At 32.0% G+C, this 15019-nt stretch overlaps 1 protein-coding gene and 1 long non-coding RNA gene across 7 annotated transcripts in view; one reads left to right on the top strand and one right to left on the bottom strand.

Moving 5' to 3' along the window:
• wge (BAH domain and coiled-coil containing protein winged eye) overlaps positions 1–15019 on the top strand; it is a 339615-nt gene that overhangs the window by 91206 nt on the left and 233390 nt on the right. The window lies entirely within an intron of this gene.
• On the bottom strand, positions 4975–5787 carry LOC105664315 (uncharacterized). The gene is made up of 3 exons (XR_013038458.1): positions 5654–5787; positions 5378–5500; positions 4975–5151 (listed from the first exon to the last, which is right to left on the bottom strand). It is a non-coding gene; the product is annotated as an uncharacterized LOC105664315 (long non-coding RNA).

Genomic DNA, 15019 nt, shown 5'->3' with positions numbered 1-15019 from the left:
AACCCCAAATCTCCAGTTTAGCAAATTTCTATGATCCAAAATTTCAAATACTCCAAATTCCTAGACTATTAAATACCTACATTCTTAAATTTTTATATTAACAAATTGCAATACCACGAGCTTACAAGCTTTCCCAATGTTTTAATCACCAAATATCTACGTTACCAAATTCCCATGTTATAATATCTTGAAATTACCAAATTTCGATGTCACCAAATTTTTAAACTTCCAAATCTCTAAATCTACAAATTCCGATGTCCTCAAATTTCTAAATCCCCAAATCTTTAGATCAGCAAATATCTGTGTTTCCAAATTCCAAAGATCTCAAATTTCCAAATCCCTAAACACTAGCTTAGCAAATTCCTATAACCCGAAATTTGTAGGCTAGCAAATTCCTAAACTATCAAATACCTATATTCAAAAATTTCTAAATCCCCAAATCTCTGTATTAGCAAATTGCGATATCCCGAACTTTCACGCTTTCTCAATACCAAAATTATCAAATATCTAAGTTTCGGAATTTCAATGTTATTAAATTCCAATACCACCAAATATTTATATTCCTAAATTTCTAAATCCCCAATTCTCTAAATATACAACTTCCTATGTCGTCAAAATTCTGAACCCCTAAATCCCTGGATCAGTAAATATTTATTTTCCCAAATTTCAATGTTATTAAATCACAATACTAACAAATATCTATATGCTCAAATTTCTAAATTCCCAAATCTCTAAGTCAACAACTTCCGATATCCACAAATTTCTAAACTCCCAAGTCCATGGATCAGCAAATATCTACGTTCCCAAACTCCAATGTTATTAAATTCCAATATTACCAAATATCTGTATTCCCAAATTTCTAAATTCCCAAATCTCTAAGTCAACAACTTCCGATGTCCACGAATTTCTAAACCCCCAAATTCTTAGATCAGCAAATATCTACTTCCCCAAATTCCAATATTATTAAATTCCAATACTAGCAAATATCTATATGCCCAAATTGCTAAATCCCCAAATCCCTAAATCAAATCCCTATTCTAAACCTCAAATCCCTAGCTCAGCAAATTCCTACCGAAACAAATTCAGACCCCCTAAATTTGTAGGCTCCCAAATTCTCAAATCCCTGGAAACCGAATGAAAGGTGTCTTCCCACACGGTTATCATATTTTCCATAAGGCAACCAGATTTGCCGCTGACTGTACACGAAGCGCACGTTGATGAGAATTAAAAGTAAATTGTGCCGCGGCTCCGGCGATGACTGTCGGCGACTATTGTAAGTGGAGGCACGTCTAGACGTGAAAATGCGATGGGAAAAAGAGAGTTTTTTGATGTACACGAAAACTCGTGTACCCGCGAGCGAACGCGAAAGAACGTTTGCGAATTTCCCACCGCGCAGACACGGTCTGCAAACTCTCAAAGAATTACGAAACGTGAATTTCGAAAAACCACTTGAATCTTCTTGTGGCATGCGATACGATCGATGAATTTTATTTTAATGCGATATTTTCTTGCCACACGGGCACTTGGTTTTGTGAAATCCGTCGCAAGGTTGATGCGCAGCTCGGTGGAGAATCGAGGAAAAAAGCTGTGTATTTTCTCACATTGTATTCGACGCGTTCTTTGTAGACGTTTAATTGGAAACTCGTTTTCAATCATAAACCACTTAGTGAACTTTCTGTGTTATAAAATAATTTACGATGAAGTTATATAATTTTAAGCCATTGCGGTTTATATTACGCTATTCTTGACGTTTGATGGTGGAATTGGGTTTCTATCTATTTTGAAGAGTATGGGAGGATTAATTATGAGAACGTATGGAAAATCGAAGATGTCACATATGACGTATATGTGACGTTGCAGCTGACGGGTTAAAATGCTGAATTTGATTCAGATATTCGGGAAGCAGAACGGTGAAAATATTTAAGTTTAGGTCTTTTATTGAATTTGATTTCTTGTGGGAAGAAAGTAAAAGAGGTGTTTCTAGAAATGAAATTATAGCACTGATGTTTTGTACGCATTTTTACTGTTATTCATTACTCACTGTTCTATTACTCGTTGTCAGATATACAAGATAACAGTTTGAGTATAATTGAACATCTCTTCAATTGAAATTCGAGAATTTGAATATATCCGAATATGTACTTGGGTACACACTTAAATTGTCTCTAAGTGATTGAATACATTTGAGTACTTTTACATTTGAATACTTACTTAGATATTGTACCGTCACTTTTTGAAATCGGTTTCAAAAGATGGCAATTCTTGCAATAACTAGTTGGTTTCAATTTCGAATAACAATTTTATTTACCATTTTACTATTTTGTCATATTATCAAATTACCATTTTGCTATTTTATCATTTTACCATTTTACCATTTTATGATTTTATCACCTAAATTGTAATAAATTCAAAATTTATCGTCTAAATATTTTAGCAAAAATTAATCAACCAATTTTTAAGTTCATTCTATTATATTCAAACTGATTCCATTTCTCAAATCAATAACATTTATTTATTGTTTACTAACTGAACTGCATTTTTTAAGTACTATAATTTTCATTTTGTAATTTGCAAGATTTTTTGAACGTTCTACAATTGATTGTTTCATAATTTACTTATTTCTAAGGCATAGTTTATTGCAAGTAAATATTCTGCACAATAAAAGAAACAATGAATAATAATACATAATGTATATATTTAGAGAAACATAGTCACTGCAATGTTACAGTTACAATCTTATACGAGAAACTGAATTTCGTTGTCTGATTCCATTTATAGTTTACGAAAATTAATTCTGCTAGAAGCTACTATTTCAATATTTTTATTATATAACTAAACTGAAGAAATTTTCCAAAATCTGAGTATTATATGAGTGCTCACTATTGTTAAATTGAGTTGTAGTGACATACATAATGAATATCGCGTACTTCGCATTTGTATTACGCACCTCAACTGCGCATTTATACTACGCATCTCAACTGCGCATCTCAACTGCGCATTTCAGTTGCACGACTTCTGAAACTTAAACGTTCATCACTTACCTTACAAAATGTGATCACAGGTATTTCAAAATGTGATTATTGATCATATATCGATACATATATACATAGATATTGATACATAAATATTTTACATATAAACGTTCACAGTTCATGATCAGTGATTAAGTTTTCAAATATCCTTGATCGCATTTTGTAAGATAAGTGATGACCAACGCTCAAGTTCTGGATGATTGGCTATACAAATGCGTAGTTTTGATGAGCAGTATAAATACACATCATATATTTACTATTAACGAGCCATCTATTTCAATTTATCAAAATCGTTTAGTTATAATATACGAGGTGTGACACAAAAGTAACGAGACTAGTCCAATAAATTATTGTACCTGCAGAATCAGTTCTCCGTGACATTATCACCTTCAAAGTAGTCCCCTTCAGCATTCACACACTTTTGCATTCGGTACTGCCATTGCTGGTAACAGTTCTGGAACGAGGTTTTAGGAAGTCCCTTCAGGAGATTCTCCGTTTCTGTCTGAACCTCTTTAACTGAGGTGAAATGGGTTCCCATTAAGCAAAATTTAATTTTAGGAAATTAAAAAAAATCGCATGGAACCAAATCAGGTGAATAAGGAGGATGCCCCATCACAGTAATAATTTTACTGGTCAGAAACTGCTTGGCAGACAGTGCCGTGTGAGCGGGTGCATTGTCCTGGTGCCGACAGCCATTCATCGCTTCATAACTGTGGCTTTTTTTTCCTAATTTTTTTACGAAGTCTTTTTAGTATTTCAATGTAATAGTGTTGGTTAACAGTCTGACCACTGGGAAACCACATTACAATTCCATTAATGTCGAATTTTGATTTTGACATGCGTGCTTTTTTGGGTTTTGGGGATCTTGGAGACTTCCACTCCATTGACTGGCGTTTACTTTCTGGGTCATAGGTAAAAATCCATGTCTCATCACATGTTACAACAGATTTTAACAAATTTTACAAGAAACTTGATGTTTATTCGCTGTTGGGTTTTTACGTTAGACATTTTTCCGGCAGAATGCAGTTGCACGTGTTCACTAAATAACGCAATACTTCCAAATGGTATAACCGATTCAATCGAAATTGGTAACATGGATAGAGGAGGTATGTGGGATGATGCCACAAAAACAATTGCTGCCAATTCCATTGTTTTTTTCAAGCTACAGACCTAGTCTCGTTACTTTTGTGTCACACCTCGTATACAACAACAACCATAATAACTGTAGTATTTTCAATTAATAATATACATATAATTTAATGAAATGAACATTGTTTGAAGCTTGATTCTGACATTTTATGACAGTACTCTAAGATTCTAGATCAAAATCAAAATCTTTACCCTTCACTTCTGTTTTATCTCGAAAACTGAGACCTAAAGTAAAGAAATTTGCTCTATTGCGTATTTAAGCTCGTTTTTCTGTATTTTAGGGCATATACAAACAAATTTTGTTACACACAGTATATTAATGAGACTTTGTGGTTTGAAAGCGGTAGATTTGAAAAAAAAAGCCGAAAGGGAGTCACGCGAGCGGTATTTCCAGATTATTTATTGCCGAGGCGTGTTTGAAATTTGACGATAATTCGAACTCCTGATTATAAGGAACAACAAAGCATTAGGTGGAAACTATCGTAATCACTGACCCCTTGTAATTACCGTACTTCCACTTCCGTGGAATGACACGCACGATTCAGACATTCCTGAACCATGGAATCATTGAAAAACCGTGCAAGGCTGACTTTCAACGCGGACATTGTTTCATTTTACGGTGGAAAGTCAGTTTGTTATATAGGGTGTTCCTAAAATAACTATATCTCATTTTTAATTTTTTAGAAAAAAATTCTGAATAGAAAATTATATAGCTTTACACGAACTCCTATAATACAGATTATCTATGAGGTGTCAAATTTATACAAATGTATAGCTAAAATGTTTGTTCCTTATTTTTTTATTTCATTTGTTAGTTGTTACATTCAATTTTGTTTAGAATGAAATGTTGTTGGTAGTATAATTTATCTAGGCTACCGAATGTATAAGTTGGTAGAAATGTAATTATGCGTTGTCTTTTGTTTAATTCCTTCTTCTTGCTGTGTTTGGCTACCGTGTCTTCAATTTATATCTATTAATTTATAGTAACATCCTTCCATATTAATAAACATTATATATTTAATATTAACCAGCGTTAAACTCTGTCAAATGTTACGTTAAATTTTAGTAAAAATGTTCATAAAATTTTGATGAACGTGCGTTATTAATCAAATTTTGATTAAAATTAACCTTTAGTCAAATTTTGTTTAAAATTGTTAAAAGTCATTTATCTGGTAATTATGTAAATGAAAGTTCACCTTATTGATTCCAATGACCTTGAAATGTCCTATCAAGGTGAAAATTCTCAGCAATTTTGTTCCTATCCATATAACCGTCGCTCGGCTTGCACTTTACTTTCAATGAACCGCGTCTACATATTCCTAAGGTTGACGATAAGTATACGTTACGTTTGATATTTACAAAAACTCTTACGTCACAATTTCAAATTATCGTATCCATTTCGACTTGCACTAAAGCATAGACGATTAAAAGTTTCTTATAACTAATCATTACTTTTTTTTTATCGAATTTACCGCGAAAATAAATGGTCACTCTGCGTACGATCTAATCCATCTCTCAGACCATTTTCATAATCACCAGCAGGAATAAACTTGAAGGAGGCACCGGGCGGATAAGAAGCCGAAGAAGCGAGAGGACGTAGCCACAGGACAGAGAAACAGCGAGGAAAACAGCCTCGTACACCGAGCAAGAAAGGAAGAAGTAGGGGGAACACCGGTTTGGAGGGAGTGACGAGTGAAAAATTCGAAAAGACCTCGAAGAGGTGGCAGCGAAGATGAGGCAAAAGCAAAAGGCGGAGGTGGAGATAGAGGCAGTACGACGAAGAAGCTAGAGGTGGAAAAGAAGGAGGAGAAGAAGGAGGAGAAAGCCTCTGAAACTCGTCGTTAAAGCGGATAGCGTACTACCACGATCGCGTCTCTTCCTTTGGTCTGCCTCTGTCCGCACACTTTTGTGTCTATCCCCTTTATGATCGTTGGAAGAGTTCCTTTTTTCGTTTCCTATACTGCCTGTTTCAAAAGTGGCGGAACTAACATTATTAAACCTTCACGTGAATATGTTACATACTTTACCGCGAAATTTAACGGGATAATAATGACATGACAAGCGAATGGACGTTTTGAACTGGGGTCGCGTAAAATGACGGACGTCGATTCGAATTGACGTATGTACATACACATATGAATGTCAGAGAATATACGGTAGATTTGAAGGATGTTACTTTAAACATTTATACAATTCGAGTTTTAGACTGGAGTCGTGTAAGTATTAAAATAACTGACGTTGTGACGAACGTTGATCCGAATTGACGTATCTACATACACATAGGAATGTCAAAGAGAATGTACGGATAGAAGTGACGGATGTTATTTTAAACTTATGTATAATTCGAGTTTTAGACTGGAGTCGTATAAGTGTTAATATAACGGACGTTACAACGGACGTCGATTTGAATTGACGTATGCACATACATATACAAATTACACAGAGAATATACGAATAGATTTGAAGGATGTCACTTTGAACATTTATACAATTCCAGTTTTAGACTGGAGTCGTATAAGTGTTAAAATAACTGACGTTCTGACGGACGTTGATCCGAATTGACGTATCTACATACACATGGGAATGTCAAAGAGAATGTACGGATAGAAGTGACGGATGTTATTTTAAACTTATGTATAATTCGAGTTTTAGACTGGAGTCGTATAAGTGTTAATATAACAGACGTTACAACGGACGTCGATTTGAATTGACGTATGCAGATTCATATACAAATTACGTAGAGAATATTCGAATAGATTTGAAGGATGTTATTTTAAATACTTGTGTAACTTGAGTTTTAACTTGGTGTCGTATACTGAAGTAACGGACGTTGTAACGTACGTCGATTCAAATTAACATAACGCGAATATTAAACAAAATGCAAGAATACATTTTAAGGAACGTTATTTTAAATTGTAACCTTTTAGATTGAAGTCCCAACAATGAAATGACGTACGTTACAACGGACGTTGCTTCGGATGTACATGTAAACTAAACGCGAATATCATACAGCATGCAAAAATTTCGTTCGATGAACATCATTTCAAACGCTGACTTCATTGTCAAAGGGTGAGATATTAAAGTCTAAAACAAAGGTTATACGAGTGTTGAAATAACGGACGTTGCGACGGACGTCGATTCGAGTTGATTGTACCTGTTAAACTTTGTATTGGAAATGAATATTCCTTTTTCTGCACAGGTATCACTTAAATCTTGTATTTTCAAGCACTTTATCTGAAGAATAAAGGAAGTATCGAAGAAAATTGCGTGCAGTACACGTGTAACAAAATAAAATAGACGCTTACAGAGAACGTAGTTTTTTTACATTTTAACAGCTTTAAGGATCATTTCACAATTTTCATTAAATATTTCAATTTTGTCTAAACTTCATTTTTTTAATTTAAAGTATAATCTTTGTATATTATATTTTTGTCATATATTTTTGTATAGATGAATTTAAAGCGTTCTTTACTTAGATTATTTAAACAGTAAGAAATGATAGTTGAAACTTTATTTAATATATTTAAAAAAGTTGTTACAATAGTTTACTTATGATTACTTAAAAAACTAGAAATGCGTTTTATTTAATCTTTTTCGATTTCGCTTTTAAGAGATGTAAAGACAAAACTTTAGTTAAAAGATTAATTTTCAGACATTTTGTTTAACACTAAACCTACCGGCATACAATGCGTACTTAATTTGAAATTAAAAATAAAGTTAAAAATTAAATAAACAAACGATGAAACATAAATTAGTACACACATTTATTCTTTATCTTGATGAAAATCAATTCTGATTTCAAGAAATGTACTTCAACAAAATGTATACCTTTTAATAAGAAACTTGTGGAGCGGTCATTTGACCGGCTTGGTAGTTTTATATAAACAAAATAGAAGCGAACTGTTTTAGATCAAAGAGTTTAAGGTTAAAAAACCTTCTCTAACAATACCTGTAGATAACATTTGAAGATTATGCAGCATACATGCAAAGATTTCAGCCGACAAACGTTTTAACGCCTCGTGTGACTCCAATTGTGCGTTAAAATGGCGGACGTCGCAACGGATGCGTTACTATAATCTCACGAATGTTGATTTTGTCTTCCGTAACTGTCTCATCGCATCAGTACATAATAGATGCCTACGCTATTCTCCTATCTACATCTAAATATCTGAAAATCAACAAATCATGAGTGAATACTCATTGTTTCAGTAAATTATAGGACCACAGCAAAACTGAATAGTTAGTAATTGAGTGAAATAAATTAATTACTGATTTGATTTGTAAAAGCTGCCTTGATCAGCGGAACCAATCAACTTCAATCATTAATCAGTATTGTTTAACTTTTAAATTATACCTTTTCACTAACTTTTTTATTATTTGTTTGTAATGGTTGTGCTAACAGTAAGGTTATTGGTGATCATATAATACATAGTTACATGATGATACAATAATTTACATTCTTGTACATATTAATTAAATAATGAACTAGTAATATTATAATTTCATTGATTTATGCAATAGCAAGGCATAACCTCAGTTGCATAATCTTGCATCATCGCTTGAAAAAGTATGGTTCGTCAAAAAATTGAATGTTTTACTTAATAACCTTATTCTAAAAGTATATGTAATTAATTTGATAAGTTATTTATTAGTATTAAATTAATTCTTTTAAACTTCTTTTTGAAATTTTTATTTAACTTTCCCACAGTTGTAAATTGTTATTAAATTGTTATTAGTAATTATGTTATATTTAATATTCAATATTGTATTAATAATTATATTAATTCATTATTCAATATACGCGTTGATTTGCTTACGTTGACTAATCAAATTAAGACTCCATTAAGTCTCCTTGCAATTTTGTCAACTTACTGTCTAGTAACTTTTCGGAGGCGCGACAGGTAACTTACTACTTCATTACTAGTACATTATTAGTACATTACTAATACATTACTAGTTCATTATTAGTACAATACTACTTTTGTTAATTCAACAAAAAATTCACTAATTTAACAAAGTCACAGAAAACTATTGAAAAACTGGTTCACCGAGCAAATAAGTGAAATTTTCGCTGATTTAATTTTAGAAAGTACATTCTTGCTATTTATATTATCGGATAATAAACTTTCTTTTCATTTGAACTACATGTTTTCATACAGTAGACAAAATGAAAACAATATGTTTCCATTATGATTTTAATAATCAAAATAGCTAGTAGCCGACATAGTGAAATCTGCTAACGAAAGAACATGTGATTATAGGTTATGACATTCTTATGTTTTTTGTTTATTATAATGTTTATACCGGTCTCCTTAACTGCTCGGAAAATTATCTTCAATAACAGTACGTCGGTTTTAATCTACTAAATGGTGTTACTAGAATTAAACAGAAAATTTGAAGAAGTTAGTTAGCTTTTGAACTTATGCTTTTTCCCAAGAAAGTACGTGTAGTTTTCTGGACTTCAAGGCAATTTTTACAAGAATGACACTTTTTTACAATTTACAAGATTTTACAAGACCCATTTACAAGACCCGATATTTTTTACAAGACCCACAAAAATTACGAATAATCTTACAAGACATAAATAAAACTACAAAAATATGAAAAATTACTTTGAAAAAGTCGCTATGACGTTTTCCTGGTTACTCTTTATAAAATTGGCGCCAGAATTGCACTTAAAATGAATTCAATATGGCGGTTGTAAATTTGATGATCGAAGAACGCTCACATTGATTAAATCAAAGAAATTTATAAAAAATCGTTTATGTCTGTTTAAAAATGATTGTTAATAGTTTTTTGAAGTAGTTCATTACGGATATGAAGTAAGAATTATAAAATTCGAAATGACAATTCAATATGGCTGCCATTTATTGTTAGAATGGTGACTAGAGTTCTTTAAAACTTACAAGTAATAAATTTTAACCTACGTTCAGACATTTTCAATTATATAGATATACGGATTTTTTCTGGTATAGTATGTGGAGTGTAGAGTTTATGATACTATATTGGAACAGTAATTTTGAGAAAACTTTTCCGAGCTTGCCAGTGACTTCCGGAGAATTCTAACAGTACCATTGTATTCGGCAGGTCGAAAACTTTAAGAAAATGTATGTTCCTACTTCGCTAACTATGGCCCAAACGTGGTTTGTTTTTGACATTGTTCTTTGTCATTGTACTTTTTAGAGCTTAAAAGTTTTTTAATTTTCAAGTTTATAGATTCTACATTTATCAAATTTACACATTCACAATCTTCTAATTTACTAATTTTTAACTTATTAAATTTTCGGGTTGCTAACTTCAAGTTGCTGTAATTAAAAATTTTAAAATCGTAGATTTTTAAATTCAAAATTTAGATATTTGTACATCTCAAAATTTTTAGATTATGCAAATAACTGATATACAAATGTATAAATGTACAAAAGTACAAAAGTACAAAAGTACAAAAGTACAAAAGTACAAATGTACAAAAGTACAAATGTACAAATGTACAAATGTGCAAATGTGCAAATGTGCAAATACACAAATACACAAATACACAAATACATAAATGTACAAATATACAAATATACAAACATAAAAACAAATACAGATATGCAAACATTCAAATATATAAACATATAAGTGTACAAAGGTATCAACATACAAATAAACCAATAAAGAAACAAATAAAATTGTTTTCTTTTAGTCGATGCACGGTGTAACGTTCACCAATGTTGCCAATATTGTGTGCATGTAAAATTTGGTGAACATAGATTGCGCGACTGATCTCATTGCCCTATGCCCTCTGCTCCATCCCCTATGCCTTATGCAAAGCAATTTAACGCTAAAATAACCGTTGCAACGTCCGTCGCAATGTTTATCGTTTCAGCGTTCATGTGCTTCATTTTATTCACAACTACATATTCACTCCCGAACGTGTCATAAGACAAACATTTTTTGACAGTTAAATGACGTGCAAATTTTTCCCATATATCAAGAATGGTTAATACATTTGAGTGTTGATATATGACCTCCATTTATATAACTATTTGAACCAGTTTCTCATCGACGTACGCGATTGCAAATCTTCCACTGAACGTGAAGGATATTCTTTCGTGCTACATTGTCATGCATTGTAGCTCCTCGTGTTATATAACCACACGTTTTAGTACCATATGCTGTGAAACCACAAGTTATATTACAGCGCGCTGTATTGCTGTGCTGTATATAGCTACGTCTCATATTGTCACACATTATTTTGTTATATGTTATATCGTTATGTGTCGTATAGTAACACGTAGTATAGCTATACGCTATATCACCACGCGTCATATAGCCACATATTGCAAAACCATGCGCTGTATAGCAATGTGTTGTATCATGATACAATGTATTGTCACGCGTTATATTGCCACGTATTATTTTGAGACAAGTTATATTGCCATGTATTATTTTGGGACATGTAATATTACCACGCACCATATGGCCACATGTTGTAAAACTATATGTTGTTTTGTAGTGCGTTGTACTATGACGTAATGTATTGTTACGCGTTATATTATTGCAAATTATTTTGGTATATGTTATATCACCACGTACCATATAGCCACACCTTATAAAACCACGCTTTGTATTGCAGTGTGTTGTACCATGATGCAGTGTATTGTCACGCGTTATATTGCCATGCATTGTTTTGCTAGACGTTATATTGTTACGCATCACACGCGATAGCAATACGTAGTGTACCAACACGTTATATCACCACGCGCCGTATAGCAATACATAGTATAGCCTAACGTTATATCACCAAGCGCTGTGTTACAATGCATAATATAGCCAGGCGTTATATTACCACGCGACGTAGAATAATGCATAATACAGCCACACGTTATATCACGCTCAATACAGTAACGTTCAAGAAAGGGATACGTTATATGTATCATCACAAGCTATAAAGCAACACAGGATATAATCTCAAGTAATATCATCACGCGTTATAAAGCATCGCGTACTATAATTAAACATTACATCACGCGCCAATGTATAATATAGCCACGCGTTATATCACCAGGCGCAGCATAGCAGCGCATAGTATAACCATATCTTATATCACCGCGTATCATATAGTAACACACAGTATAATCACACGTTATACCACTACGCGTTATAATAACGCGTAGTATAGCTTCTCATTGTATAAGTTTGCGTTGTGCGGTTTCACGTTACATCTTCAAGAGTGATATCGTTAAATATCGTATCAACCCTTGTTGTATCACCTCGCGTTGTATAGTCACTATTAAATGGTATCCCAATGTGTTGTATGGATACATATTATGCAGTCGTAGTATTGTAATATGTTGAATTGATACCTGTTACATGATGACACAAAAGTTTAGTTTAGTTTTATTGCAGTACATTGTACAAGTACGTGTTATATAGTAATTTGTTATATAACACCGCGTTATATCGCCATATTAAACAAATTGTATAATTTCGTGCGTACAGCTTTACAATAATTTTACGTTTTATAGTTTCGCGATGAAGCAATACACATTATATTGTTACGTGTTGCATTACTTCGCATTGTATCGCCATGCATTTTATCGTACATTACTTTCTTACATCTTGTGTTACAGTGCGTTTTATACGTGTTGTAAACGCGTTGTATTATCGAATATTGTTTCGTCATGTATTGTACAACGTGCAATATATCCACGCGTTATATTGCAACATACTAAATAGTCACCCATTATACTGCCATTATTATTATGCGTAGTATAAATTGTATTCTAGCACGTGAGTTATAACGAAAGTGTGGTAGAATTTATTTTACCTCGAATATATCCCCATAAATACGTCTGCAAAGAGTTGAAAATATTTTTCAAAACTTACACTAAAAATATATTACAACCTTTGCCAAATACTCGTGTTAATACGAATATATTTCAACGAACTCCATCTGTCCGTCTACGTTAATTACCACGTTCAATCCCTGGGTAACAGGTGCAGCTCGACCGTAATAAAGCGAAGGTGTAGAAAACATTTTCAAATCTATGAACTATATTTTTTGTATCTATGCAATGTTTTTTTTTCGTAAATCTGATCTAACATATTAGGTTTTTATTAAACCTATAAATTCTAATTTTATGTAATTTTATGTTTAAGCGATTGTAAGGTCTTTCGAAGATCGTTATCATTGGGAAATGTGTTTTAAAACACAGATGGGACTGAAGATGTTAAATACATATATCAATGAGCTTCGACGTATTAATTAACAATGTCATTTTTATTGGTGATTAATTCTAGACAGTGCGATATTGAAGTGGGATTATCGATACCATTGTCCATAAATATCGATAATACCGGAGTGTTATTAATAATTTGATATCTCAATGATCGATCAGATATTATTAAGGCAGATGCGATGGAAGTAGTTGTAAATTTAAACATCTCCATATTTTAAATTTTTAAGCATTAAAATTTCTAAATTATGCAATTTCTCGAAATTGTATATTCTTAAGTCAAATTTTTCAATTCTTATATTCTTCTATTTTTAAATTCTCAATTTTTCAATTTTTCAATTTTTCAATTTTTCAATTTTTCAATTTTTCAATTTTTCAATTTTTCAATTTTTCAATTTTTTAAGTTTTCAATTTTCAAATTTTCAAGTTATTAAATTATTAAATTCTCAAGTTTCCAATTTCTTAAATTTCCAACACTTTGATTTCTCAAATTATCATGTTTGAATTCTATCAATTACTAAATTCTTAAAATTCCAAATTTTTAAATTTTCAAACTTGAAATTTCAGATCTTCAGACTTCATTCAAAATTTTTCAAATATTCCATTCTAAACCTAATTGAATCAAATCAGATTAAATTAAAACATCAAGGCATCAATGCCAAAAATTGTTGGAAACTTAAATTCGCAAAGTTTCAATTTCCTGAATTTCCAAATCTTAAAGTCTATAATACACAAATACAACAATAGACAATGTGTCATAAATGACAACACATAATTATGAACCCTTACACTAACAAAATGAAAAATATGAAACATAGCAATGATTTCAAAACTACATTATAAAGTATCAGTAGAATTGAGACGCATAATAATATAAACATACCTACATGTACATTTATAAAATACAATTTGAAATAAAGGAACGTGTAATGATCAGTTTAATACGCATTGCATTCTACTTCAGTTAATTTCAATGACTCCTTTCTTCATTCGCGTTAGCGATACCTGAGCTTAACGATATTACCAATATGTCGTTAAATATCAATAATACATCCATAAAATATCGATTATCAATACTCATACCTGTACTGTTGAAGGGAACATAATGTTTCATTGACTAAAGTGGTTTGCTCTTCCCGCCTTTCAAAATTATTTTCTTTATTTTTCGACATCTGCGCATGCGTCGCTTTTTTGTTCGTCCTCCGTCCGTGTCCGCTCATTGTTTACAAATCGCGCGTTGACCATGTATCAATTAACATTATTATTTCGATTATGTCATGAAAAGTAAATATCCTAATAACAAACTGTGATGGTTGAAAGACACTCATGGTTTCTTGTGCAAGTGTTGTGCTGTCATTGACTTTCGATCGTTAAACGTGTAATTCGTGTAAATTAACATTACTTCGATTATAACCTAAAGTAAATTCTCTAATAACAAACTGTATTCGTTAAAAGACTCGTGGTTTAATGTGCAAGTGTTGTGCTTTAATTGACTCTCGATCGTTAAATTCGTAGTTTGTGCTAATTAATATTGTTTCGATCATATTATAACTTAAAGTACATTCGGATAAATTTTACTTTGAGGCACAGAAAATTATTGATTTTTTATACCATTTA

Source organism: Megachile rotundata, chromosome 6 (genome assembly GCF_050947335.1).
Source record: "Megachile rotundata isolate GNS110a chromosome 6, iyMegRotu1, whole genome shotgun sequence".
NCBI classification, from domain to species: domain Eukaryota; kingdom Metazoa; phylum Arthropoda; class Insecta; order Hymenoptera; family Megachilidae; genus Megachile; species Megachile rotundata.
The sequence above is the reverse complement of the archived record's forward strand: the minus strand, read 5'-3'. Positions and strand labels throughout refer to the sequence as shown.